Genomic DNA, 12895 nt, shown 5'->3' on the forward strand with positions numbered 1-12895 from the left:
CTTTGGGATGGTTTTGGTCACTGCCTCCTGTACAATGTTATGAACCTCTGTCCATATTTCTTCAGACACTCTGTCTACCAGACCTAATCCCTTGAATCTATTGTTCACTTCCAGTGTATAATTGTAAGGGATTTGATTTAGGTCATACCCGAATGGCACCCCACTCCAGTACTCTTGCCTGGAAAATCCCATGGATGGAGGAGCCTGGTAGGCTGCAGTCCATGAGGTCTCTAAGAGTTGGACACATCTGAGTGACTTCGCTTTCACTTTTCACTTTCATGCATTGGAGAAGGAAATGGCAACCCACTCCAGTGTTCTTGCCTGGAGAATCCCAGGGATGGGGGAGCCTGGTGGGCTGCCACCTATGGGGTCATGCAGAGTTGGACATGACTGAAGCGACTTAGCAGCAGCAGCAGCAGCATATTTGAATGGCCTAGCTGTTTTCCCTACTTTCTTCAATTTAAGCCTGAATTTTGCATTAAGGAACTCATGATCTTAGCCAGAGTCAGCTCCAGATTATATTTTTGCTGACTGCATAGAGCTTCTGCATCTATGACTGCAAAGAACATGGTCAATCTGATTTCAGTATTGACCATCTGGTAACATCCATGTGTAGAGTCGTTTCTTGTGTTGTTGGAAATGTGTGCTTGCTATGGCCAGCATATTCTCTTGATAAAAGTCTGTTATATTTTAGCCTTCTTCATTTTGTACTCCAGGGCCAAACTTTCCTGTTACTCCTGTATCTCTTGGTTTACTTGCATTCCAAAGCCTGTAATGAAAAAGATATCATTTTTGCATGTTAGTTATAGAAGATCTTGTAGGTCTTCACAGAACCATTCAACTTCAGCTTCTTTGGCATTACTGGCTGGGGCATAGGCTGGAATTACTGTAATGTTGAGTGGTTTGCCTTGGTAATGAACTGAGATCATTCTGTCATTTTTGAGATAGCACCCATATATGATATTTCAGAGTCTTTTGTTAAATATGTTAAAAGACGCTTGCTCCTTGGAAGAAAAGTTATGACAAATCTAGACAGCATATTAAAAAACAGACAGATTACTTTGCCAACAAAGGTCAGTCTAGTCAAGCTATGGTTTTTCCAGTAGTCATGTATGGATGTGAGAGTTGGACTATAAAGAAATCTGAGCACTGAAGAATTTATGTTTTTGAACTGTGGTGTTGAAGATTCTTTTTTTTAAAATTTTAATTGGAGGCTAATTACTTTACAACATTGTGGTGGTTTTTGCCATACATTCACATGAATCAGCCATGGGTGTACATGTGTTCCCCATCCTGACCCTTCCTCCCATCTCCCCCCGCCCCAACCCCCCCGCCATCCCATCCCTCAGGGTCATACCAGTGCACCAACCCTGAGCACCCTGTCTCATGCATCAAACCTGGACTGTTGATCTATTTCACATATGATAATATACATGTTTCAATGCTATTCTCTCAAATCATTCCACCCTAGCCTTCTCCCACAGTGTCCAACAGTCTGTTCTTTACATCTGTGTCTCTTTTGCTCTCTCGCATATAGGATCATCATTACCATCGTTCTAAATTCCGTCAGTTCAGTTCAGTCATTCAGTCATGTCCGACTCTTTGCGACTTCATGAATTGTAGCATGCCAGGCCTCCCTGTCCATCACCAACCCCAAGAGTTCACTCAAACTCATGTCCATCGAGTTGGCGATGCCATCCAGCCATCTCATCCTCTGTTATCCCCTTTTCCTCCTCCCCCAAATCCCTCCCAGCATCAGAGTCTTTTCCAATGAGTCAACTCTTCGCATGGGGTGGGCAAAGTACTGGAGTTTCAGCTTTAGCATCATTCCTTCCAAAGAACACCCAGGGCTGATCTCCTTTAGAATGGGCTGGTTGGATCTCCTTGCAGTCCAAGGGACTCTCAAGAGTCTTCTCCAACACCACAGTTCAAAATTCCATATATATGCATTAATATACTGTATTGGTGTTTTTCTTTCTGACTTCACTCTGTATAATAGGCTCCAGTTTCATCCACCTCATTAGAACTGATTCAAATGCATTCTTTTTAATAGATGAGTAATATTCCATTGTGTGTATGTACCACAGCTCTCTTATCCCTTTGTCTGCCACTGCACATCTAGGTTGCTTCCATGTCCTGGCTATTATAAACAGTGCTGCAATGAACATTGGGGTATATGTGTCTCTTTCAATTCTGGCTTCCTTGGTGTGTATGCCCAGCAGTGGGATTGCTGGGTCATATGGCAGTTCTATTTCTAATTTTTTAAGGCATCTCCACACTTTTCTCTATAGTGGCTGTACTAGTTTGCATTCCCATTAACAGTGCAAGAGAGTTCCTTTTTCTCCATACCCTTTCCAGCATTTATTGTTTGTAGGCTTTTGGATAGCAGCCGTTCTGACCAGTGTGAGATGGTACCTCATTGTGGTTTTGATTTGCATTTGTCTGATAATGAGTGATGTTGAGCATCTTTGTATGTGTTTATTAGCCATCTGTATGTCTTCTTTGAGAAATGTCTGTTTAGTTCTTTGGCCCATTTTTTTTTTTAATTTGGGTCGCTTATTTTTTTGGAATTGAGCTGCAGGAGTTGCATGTATATTTTTGAGATTAATTCTTTGTCAGTTGCTTCATTTGGTATTATTTTCTCCCATTCTGCAGGTTGTCTTTTCACCTTGTTTATAGCTTCCTTCATAGTGCAAAAGCTTTTAAGTTTAATTAGATCCCATTTGTTTATTTTTGCTTTTATTTCCATTACTCTGGGAGGTGGGTCATAGAGGATGCTGTTATGATTTACATCAGAGAGGGTTTTGCCTGTGTTTTCCTCTAGGAGTTTTATAGTTTCTGGTCTTACATTTAGATCTCGAATCAATTTTGAGTTTATTTTTGTGTATGGTGTTAGAAAATGTTCTAGTTTCATTCTTTTACAAGTGGTTGACCAGTTTTCCCAGCACCACTTGTTAAAGGCATTGTCTTTTTTCCATTGTATATTCTTGCCTCCTTTGTCAAAGATAAGGTGTCCATCAGATCAGATCAGATCAATCGCTCAGTCATGTCTGACTCTTTGCGAACCCATGAATCGCAGCATGCCAGGCCTCCCTGTCCATCACCAACTCCAGGAGTTCACTCAAACTCACGTCCATCGAGTCAGTGATGCCATCCAGCCATCTCATCCTCTGTCGTCCCCTTCTCCTCCTGCCCCCAATCCCTCCTAGCATCAGAGTCTTTTCCAGTGAGTCAATTCTTTGCATGAGGTGGCTAAAGTACTGGAGTTTCAGCTTTAGCATCATTCCTTCCAAAGAAATCCCAGGGCTGATCTCCTTCAGAATGGACTGGTTGGATCTCCTTGCAGTCCAAGGGACTCTCAAGAGTCTTCTCCAACACCACACTTCAAAAGCATCAACTCTTCGGCACTCAGCCTTCTTCACAGTCCAACTCTCACATCCATACATGACCACAGGAAAAACCATAACCTTGACTAGACGAACCTTTGTTGGCAAGGTAATGTCTCTGCTTTTGAATATGCTATCTAGGCTGGTCATAACTTTTCTTCCAAAGAGTATGCGTCTTTTAATTTCATGGCTGCAGTCACCATCTGTAGTGATTTTGGAGCCCAGAAAAATAAAGTCTGACACTGTTTCCAATGTTTCCCCATCTATTTCCCATGAAGTGGTGGGACCGGATGCCATGATCTTCGTTTTCTGAATGTTGAGCTTTAAGCCAACTTTTTCACTCTCCTCTTTCACTTTCATCAAGAGGCTTTTGAGTTCCTGTTCACTTTCTGCCATAAGGGTGGTGTCATCTGCATATCTGAGGTTATTGATATTTCTCCTGGCAATCTTGATTCCAGTTTGTGTTTCTTCCAGTCCAGTGTTTCTCATGATGTACTCTGCATATAAGTTAAATAAACAGGGTGACAATATATAGCCTTGACGAACTCCTTTTCCTATTTGGAATCAGTCTGTTGTTCATGTCCAGTTCTAACTGTTGCTTCCTGACCTGCATACAAATTTCTCAAGACGCAGATCAGGTGGTCTGGTATTCCCATCTCTTGAAGAATTTTCCACAGTTTATTGTGATCCACACAGTCAAAGGCTTTGGCATAGTCAATAAAGCAGAAAAAGATGTTTTTCTGGAACTCTCTTGCATTTTCCATTATCCAGCAGATGTTGGCAATTTGATCTCTGGTTCCTCTGCCTTTTCTAAAACCAGCTTGAACATCAGGAAGTTCATGGTTCACATATTGCTGAAGCCTGGCTTGGAGAATTTTGAGCATGACTTTACTAGCGTGTGAGATGAGTGCAATTGTGCGGTAGTTTGAGCATTCTTTGGCATTGCCTTTCTTTGGGATTTGAATGAAAACTGACCTTTTCCAGTCCTGTGGCCACTGCTGAGTTTTTCAAGTTTGCTGGCATTTTGAGTGCAGCACTTTCACAGCATCATCTTTCAGGATTTGGAATAGCTCAACTGGAATTCCATCACCTCCACTAGCTTATCTCTGGACTTTCTATTTTGTTCTATTGATCTATATTTCTGTCTTTTGCCAGTACCATACTGTCTTGATGACTGTAGCTTTGTAGTATAACCTGAAGTCAGGCAGGGTGAATCCTCCAGTTCCATTCTTTCACAAGATTGTTTGGCTATTCGAGGTTTTTTGTATTTCCATACAAACTGTGAGATTATTTGTTCTAGCTCTCTGAAAAATACCGTTGGTAGCTTGATAGGGATTGCATTGAATCTATAGATTGCTTTGGGTAGTATACTCATTTTCACTATATAGATTCTTCCAATCCATGAACATGGTATATTTCTCCATCTATTTGTGTCCTCTTTGATTTCTTTCATCGGTGTTTTATAGTTTTCTATATAGGTCTTTTGTTTCTTTAGGTAGATTTATTCCTAAGTATTTTATTCTTTTCATTGCAATGATGAATGGAATTGTTTCCTTAATTTCTCCTTCCATTTTCTCATTGTTAGTGTATATGAATGCAAGGGATTTCTGTGTGTTAATTTTATATCCTGCAATTTTACTATATTCATTGATTAGCTCTTGTAATATTCTGGTGGAATCTTTAGGGTTTTCTATATAGAGGATCATGTCATCTGCAAACAGTGAGAGTTTTACTTCCTTTCCAATATGGATTCCTTTTATTTCTTTTTCTTCTCTGATTGCTGTGGCCAAAACTTCCAAAACTATGTTGAATAGTAGTGGTGAGAGTTGGCATCCTTGTCTTGCTCCTGACTTTAGGGGAAATGCTTTCAATTTTTCACCATTGAGGATAATGTTCATTGTGGGTTTATCATATATGGCTTTTATTATGTTGAGGTATGTTCCTTCTATGCTTGCTTTCTGGAAGTTTTATGTTTTTATCATAAATGGATGTTGAATTTTGTCAAAGGCTTTCTCTGCATCTATTGAGATAATAATATGGGTTTTATCTTTCAATTTGTCAATGTGGTGTATTACATTGATTGATTTGCAGATATTCAAGAATCCTTGCATCCCTGGAATAAAGTCCCACTTGGTCATGATGCATGATCTTTTAAATATGTTGTTGGATTCTGTTTGCTAGAATTTTGTTAAGGATTTTTGCATCTATGTTCATCAGTGATATTGGCCTGTAGTTTTCTCTTTTTGTGACATCTTCATCTGGTTTTGGTATTAGGGTGATGGTGGCTTCATAGAACGAGTTTGGAAGTTTACCTTCCTCTGCAATTTTCTGGAAGAGTTTGAGTAGGATAGGTGTTAGCTTTTCTCTAAATTTTTGGTACAATTCAGCTGTGAAGCCATCTGGTCCTGGGCTTTTGTTTTTTGGAAGATTTATGATTACAGTTTTGACTTCTGTGCTTGTGATGGGTCTGTTAAGATTTTCTATTTCTTCCTGGTTCAGTTTTAGAAAGTTATGCTTTTCTAAGAATTTGTCCATTTCTTCTAAGTTGTCCACTTTATTGGCATATAGTTGCTGATAGTAGTCTCTTATGATCCTTTGCATTTCTGTGTTGTCTGTTGTGATTTCTCCATTTTCGTTTCTAATTTTGTTGATTTGATTCTTCTCCCTTGTTTCTTGATGAGTCTGGCTAATGGTTTGTCTATTTTATTTATCTTCTCAAAGAATGAGCTTTTAGCTTTGTTGATTTTGGCTATGGCCTCCTTTGTTTCTTTTGCATTTATTTCTGCTCTAATTTTTATGATTTCTTTCCTTCTACTAACCATGGGGTGCTTCAGTTCTTCTTTTTTTCTAGTTGCTTTAGGTGTAGAGTTATGTTATTTGTTTTCTCCCCTGTTTCTTGAGGTAGGCTTGTATTGCTATGAACCTTCCTCTTAGCACTGCTTTTACTGAATTCCACAGGTTTTGGGTTGTTATGTTTTCATTTTCATTCATTTGTATGCATATTTTGATTTCTTTTTTTATTTCTTCTGTGATTTGTTGGTTATTCAGTAGTGTGTTGTTTAGCCTCCATATGTTTGTATTTTTAATAGTTTTTTTTTTCCTGTAGTTGACATCTAATCTTACTGCATTGTGATCAGAAAAGATGCTTGAGATGATTTCAATTCTTTTGAATTTACCAAGGCTAGGTTTATGGCCCAGGATGTGATCTATCCTAGAGAATGTTCTGTATGTATTTGAGAAAAAGGTGAAATTCATTGTTTTGGGGTGAAGTGTCCTATAGATATCAATTAGGTCTAACTGGTCCATTGTATCATTTAAAGTTTGTGTTTCCTTGCTAATTTTCTGTTTCATTGATCTATCCATAGGTGTGAGTGGGGTGTTAAAGTCTCCCACTATTATTGTGTTACTGTTAATTTCCCCTTTCATACTTGTTAGCATTTGTCTTACATATTGTGATGTTCCTATGTTGGGTGCATATATATTAATAATTATTATATCTTTTTGGATTAATACTTTGATCATTATTTAGTGTCTTTCTTTGTCTCTTTTTACAGCCCTTATTTCAATGTCTATTTTATCTGATATGAGTATTACTCCAGCTTTCTTTTGGTCTCCATTTGTGTGAAATATCTTTTTCCAGACCTGTACTTTCAGTCTGTATATGTCCGTAGGTTTGAGGTGGGTCTCTTGTAGACATCATATATAAAGGTCTTGTTTTGTATCCATTCAGCCAGTCTTTGTCTTTTGGTTGGGGCATTCAACCCATTTACATTTAAGGTAATTATTGATAAGTATGAGCCCATTGCCATTTACTTTGTTGTTTTGGGTTCGAGTTTATAAGCCTTTTCTCTGTTTCCCATCTAGAGAAGATCCTTTAGCATTTGTTGAAGAGCTGGTTTGGTGGTGCTGAATTCTCTGTGCTTTTGCTTGTCTGTAAAGCTTTTGATTTCTCCTTCATATTTGAGTGAGATTCTTGTTGGGTACAGTAATCTGGGTTGTAGGTTTTTCTCTTTCATCACTTCAAGTATGTCCTGCCATTCCATTCTGGCTTGAAGAATTTCTATTGAAAGATCAGCTGTTCTCCTTATGGGGATCCTCTTGTGAGTTATTTGTTGTTTTTCCCTTGCTGCTTTTAATATTTGTTCTTTGTGTTTGATCTTTGTTAATTTGATTAATATGTGTCTTGGGGTGTTTCACCTTGGGTTTATCCTGTTTGGGACTCTCTGGGTTTCTTGGACTTGGGTGGCTATTTCCTTCCCTATTTTAGGGAAGTTTTCAACTATTATCTCCTGAAGTATTTTCTCATGGCTTTTCTTTTTGTCTTCTTCTTCTGGGACTCCTATGATTTGAGTGTTGGGGCATTTAACATTGTTCCAGAGGTCTCTGAGGTTGTCCTCATTTCTTTTAATTCTTTTTTCTTTTTTCCTCTCTACTTCATTTATTTCCACTATTCTACCTTCCACCGCACTTACCCTATCTTCTGCCTCAGTTATTCTACTGTTGATTCCCTCCAGAGTGCTTTTGATCTCAGTTATTACATTATTCATTATTGATTGACTTTTTTATTTCTTCTAGATCCTTGTTAAACTTTTCTTGCATCTTGTCAGTCCTTGTCTCCAGACTATTTATCTGTAACTCTATTTTGTTTTCAAGATTTTGGATCATTTTTACTATCATTTTTCTGAATCCTTTTTCAGGTAGACTCCCTATCCCCTCTTCTTTTGTTTGTTTTGGTGGGCTTTTATCATGTCCCTTTACCTGCTGAATATTTCTCTGCCTTTTCATCTTGTTTAGGTTGCTGTGTTTGCGGTGGCCTTTCTGTATGCTGGAAGTTTGTGGGTCCTCTTTATTGTGGAGGTTCCTCCCTATGGGTGCGGTTGAACAAGTGGCTTGTCAAGGTTCCTGGTGAGGGAAGCTTACATTGGTGTTTTGGTGGGTGGAGCTGGATCTCGTCTCTGGAGTGCAATGAAGTGTCCAGTAGTGAGTTTTGTGGTGTCTATGGTTTGGTGTGATTTTTGGCCGCCTGTATTTTTGTGCTTAAGGTTATGTTCCTGCATTTTTGGAGAATTAGCTTGATATATCTTGCTCTGAAACTTGTTGACTCTTGGGTGGAGCTTGGTTTCAGTGTAGGTATGGAGGCTTTTGGATGAGCTCTTGTCACATAATGTTCCCTGGTGTCAGGAGTTTTCTGTTCTCAAGTTTTGGATTTAAGCCTCCTGCCTTTGGCTTTCAGTCTTATTCTTACAGTAGCCTCAAGACTTCTCCATCCATACAGCACCAATGATAAAACATGTAGGTTAGTGGTGAAAAGATTTTCCACAGTGCAGGACACCCAGAGAGGTTCACAGAGTTACATGGAGAAGAGAAGAGGGAGGAGGGAGATAGAGGTGACCAGGAGGAGAAGAGGGAAAATCAAAAGGGGAGAGGGCAATCTAGCTAGTAATCAATTCCCTATTTGCTTTCCACAGTCTGGAACACTCAAAGAGGTTCATGGAGTTACACAGAGAAGAGAAGGAGGAAGGAGATAGAGGTGACTAGGAGGAGAGGAGGGGGAGTCAAAAGGAGAGAGACCAATCTAGCCTGTGATCAGTTCCCTGAGTGTTCTCCACAGCCCAGAACACCCAAAGAGATTCACAGAGTTAAGTAGAGAAGAGAAGGGGAGGGAGGAGATAGAGGTGACCTGCAGGAGAAAAAGGAGAGTCAAAAGCAGAGAAAGCAATCAAGCCAGTAATCACACTCCTAAGTAAAAATGGGTACTGAATATTGGATTATTAAAGGTACAGAGTTGATAACAGATACAAAAAAGCAAAGATTAAAGATCTAGTGGTTAGACTTTCAAAAACACAATATTTTTAAAAAATCACAAAAGTTATTAAAAAAATATATGAAATTTGCTTTAAAAATAGGGTCCTTTTTTTGCAAAGTAATAGTAGGTTTTATAATTAAAAATAAAGGAGTAATAAAGAACTTAAAAATAAAAAAATTAAAAAATGATAATAGTGAAATATATCTAGGAATTTCTCTGGAACTATTGGGAGCAGTGTGGGGTCATCTCATTTTCAGATAGTTCCTTGTTCCAGCTTATACTTCTTCTCAAGGTCTATAGGTCCCTTCCAATGTAGCCAATGCTAACTACAGGGCTTTAATCTGTTGCACCTGTCACTTTCCAAGCAGTTCCCTCTTCTTTTTGTTTATTTTGGCTTCCTCTGTTTGGAAGTCTCTTCAGTATGTAACTTCCGCCCTGACACAAGGGGGTGAAGGTGGTCATTTATTTAGGCTCAGTTGATCAATTATGTTGTGGGGAGGGAGGAACACTGCAAACAAATATCACTGGCATGTGTGGGGAGTGCTCTCAGTGTCTGGGCCACACTGGGTTAGCCTCCGCTCACGGCGTGTGTGCTTTCCCATTCTAGACTGCTCAGGCTCCAGGTTGCTCTGCAGGGGAACTGTCTAAGGTGGGCCCTGGGTTGTGTGCACTTCCCAGGTCTAAGCCGCTCAGGTTCATGTTCTCGGGTATTCCACAAAGGCACAGACTCGGTTGGGCCTGCGTTTTGTGCCCTTCCCAGGTCCAAGCAGCTCAGGCAACCAGGTGCTTGGCAAGGGCACACTCCCCAGGTGGGCGGTACATCTTATCACCTCTCCGGTCCCAGCTGCTTGGTTTCCTCGGTGCACAGCAGGAGCACCGTCTCAGGTGTCCCGTGTGTCTCCTCTGGGGACATGATCTCTGACTGCACCTCTCCTGGAGGATGTCAACTGTCCAGGATCCAAGGAAGATTTGGTAGCAAGTGGGAGCCTGCTCGCAGTTTGGTAGAGGATGCTGTCTCTGGGGCTGAGTTTGCCCCTTGCCTTCCAGCTCTGGCTGTCGCCCGCCTGCCTCCCTGCCTCTGGTGGAGAATGGGCCAGTCTGGTGCCCGCTAGCTCTCCTCTGGTATTTGCTCAGTCCTTTGTTCTGTGAGCGTGTCCAGCAGTGCCTTAGGTTAGAGCTTTTCGCGGGAAAGTTCTCTCTCTCTTTTTCTTCTTTTTTTCCCCTTGTTTTCCCTCTCTCTGGCAATCCCACTGTTTGGGTTGCTATCTCATGTTAGCTCCCTCAGATTGTCCTCAGGGCACTCAGGCCTGGTCCTTACCCTAAGCAATGCAGCCTGCACCTCCCTGTTTAGTCCCCACTTGCTGGTGGCAAATGTGAGCATCTGGGCTACTTCTCCACTGGGAGTTGCAGTTAGGCATGTAATCTGTGGGTTTTATTTATTTTTTCCTCCTGGTTATGTTGCCTTCTGAGATTCCAAAACTCCCCACAGACCTGCCAGTAAGAGAGTTTCCTGGTGTTTGGAAACTTCTCCTCTTTTATGACTCCCTCCCCGAGACAGGTCCCTGCCCCTAACTCTTTTGTCTCTCTTTTTATCTTTTATATTTTGTCCTATCTCCTTTTATGGGCTGTCTTTCTGGGTGCCTGGTGTCCTCTTCCAGTGTTCAGAAGTTGTTTTGTGGTATTTTCTCAGTGTTCAAATGATCTTTCAATGATTTGTGGGGGAGAAAGTGATCTCCCCATCCTATTCCTCAGCCATCTTAGGACCGCTCCCTGGAGAAGACTCTTGAGGGTCCCTTGGACTACAAGGAGATCCAACCAGTCCATTCTAAGGGAAATCAGTCCTGAATATTCATTGGAAGGACTGATGCTGAAGCTGAAACTCCAAAACTTTGGCCACCTGATGCAAAGAACTGACTCACTGGAAAAGACCCTGATGCTGGGAAAGATTGAAGGCAAGAGGAGAAGGGGATGACAGAGGATGAGATGGCTGGATGGCACCACTGACTCAATGGACATGAGTTGAGTAAACTTTGGGAGTTGGACAGGGAGGCCTGGTGAGCTGTCGTCCATGGGATTACAAACAGTCAGACATGACTGAGCAACTGAACGGAACTGATGAGGTAAATTGGACATGGTCAAGCAAGAGATGGCCAGAATGAATCTTAACATCTTAGATGAGAATGGGCTAGTTTAATTTAGATGACCTTTGTATCTACTACTCTGGGCAAGAAACCCTAGAAAAAAATGGAGTGGCCCCTATAGTTAACAAAAAGAGTCTGAAATGCAGTACTTGGATATAACCTCAAAAACAACAGAATGATCTTGATTCATTTCCAAGGCAAATTATTCAGTCAATCCTAAAGGAAATCAACCCTGAGTATTCAATGCAAGGACTAATGCTGAAGCTGAAGGTCCAATATTTTGGCCACATGATGTGAAGAGCTGACTCATTGGGAAAGACCCTGGTGCTGGGAAAAATTGAAGGAGAAGGAGGGTACAGAGGATGAGATGATTAAATAGTATCACTGACTCAAACGAGGTGAATTTTAGCAAACTCTGTGAGATAGTGGAGAACAGAGGAGCCTGGCATGCTTCAGTCCATGGGATCACAAAGAGTAGGACAGGACTTAGTGACTGAACAATAACAGCCATCATATAAAGACTAAAGACTCGATATGTAGGAGGTGCACAACTAACATCAGTTCAATTCTTTACATATTTTACTAGTTTTATCCAAAGTTGCTTTTTTTTTTTTTTTTTTTGAGTGTCCACCATGCATATATCACTGGGCACCTAACCTTCCTTCATACCTGAATTTTTAGCACTGCAGCATGCTGGTAAATGCCTTCTACTGTGCTCCTAATCTCTGAATGATCAACTTCTCTAATAAGCAGTACAAACTTCCATGAATGGTAACATCTGAGGAAATGTTCCAGTCAACTGGAACACTGGTTATTTTATTCACTGTTATCAAAGGCTTCCTAATGTATATGAAGTCACCCTCTGGTCTAGAGTTTATAACCAGTGAAACATAAGTGAATCTTCCCTGCCTATTCTTTGTTGGACTGTAGATAATGCAGATACAGCTAAGTGATTCAACAGCTGGTTTTGTGAAAAAAAATCTTGTAGGAGTTTAGTTTTTGTTATTTTTCTGTTTCACTTAGAAATGTGTATATGGAAAAATGGCAATTGTTTTGGTAAAGACTTCTAATGAAATGTTTGGCTGCTTGATTTAAAAAAGTGACTTGCATCTTCTTCCAAGTAGCTTGCTGATCTTCTCATTAGGCTAGTGAGGGAGAAAGAGGGCTGGAAGAATGAGTCAGATTTCTACCTCAGACAATCAGATTCATGATGACAGATTTCTACCTCAGACAATCAGATTCATGATGACAGCATTAACAGGAAAGACCATCTCAGAAGCCTGTTTTAGGAGGAGGTGGGAGCAGTGTTTGTTTATAAGGAGTCCTATGTGTACATGTCACCCTGTTTATTTAACTTATATGCAGAGTACATCATGAGAAATGCTGGACTGGAAGAAACACAAGCTGGAATAAAGATTGCCGGGAGAAATATCAATAACCTCAGATATGCAGATGACACCACCCTTATGGCAGAAAGTGAAGAGGAACTCAAAAGCCTCTTGATGAAAGTGAAAGTGGAAAGTGAAAAAGTTGGCTTAAAACTCAACATTCAGAAAATGAAG

The sequence above is a fragment of the Bos indicus x Bos taurus genome, chromosome 8, assembly GCF_003369695.1.
Source record: "Bos indicus x Bos taurus breed Angus x Brahman F1 hybrid chromosome 8, Bos_hybrid_MaternalHap_v2.0, whole genome shotgun sequence".
NCBI classification, from domain to species: Eukaryota; Metazoa; Chordata; class Mammalia; order Artiodactyla; family Bovidae; genus Bos; species Bos indicus x Bos taurus.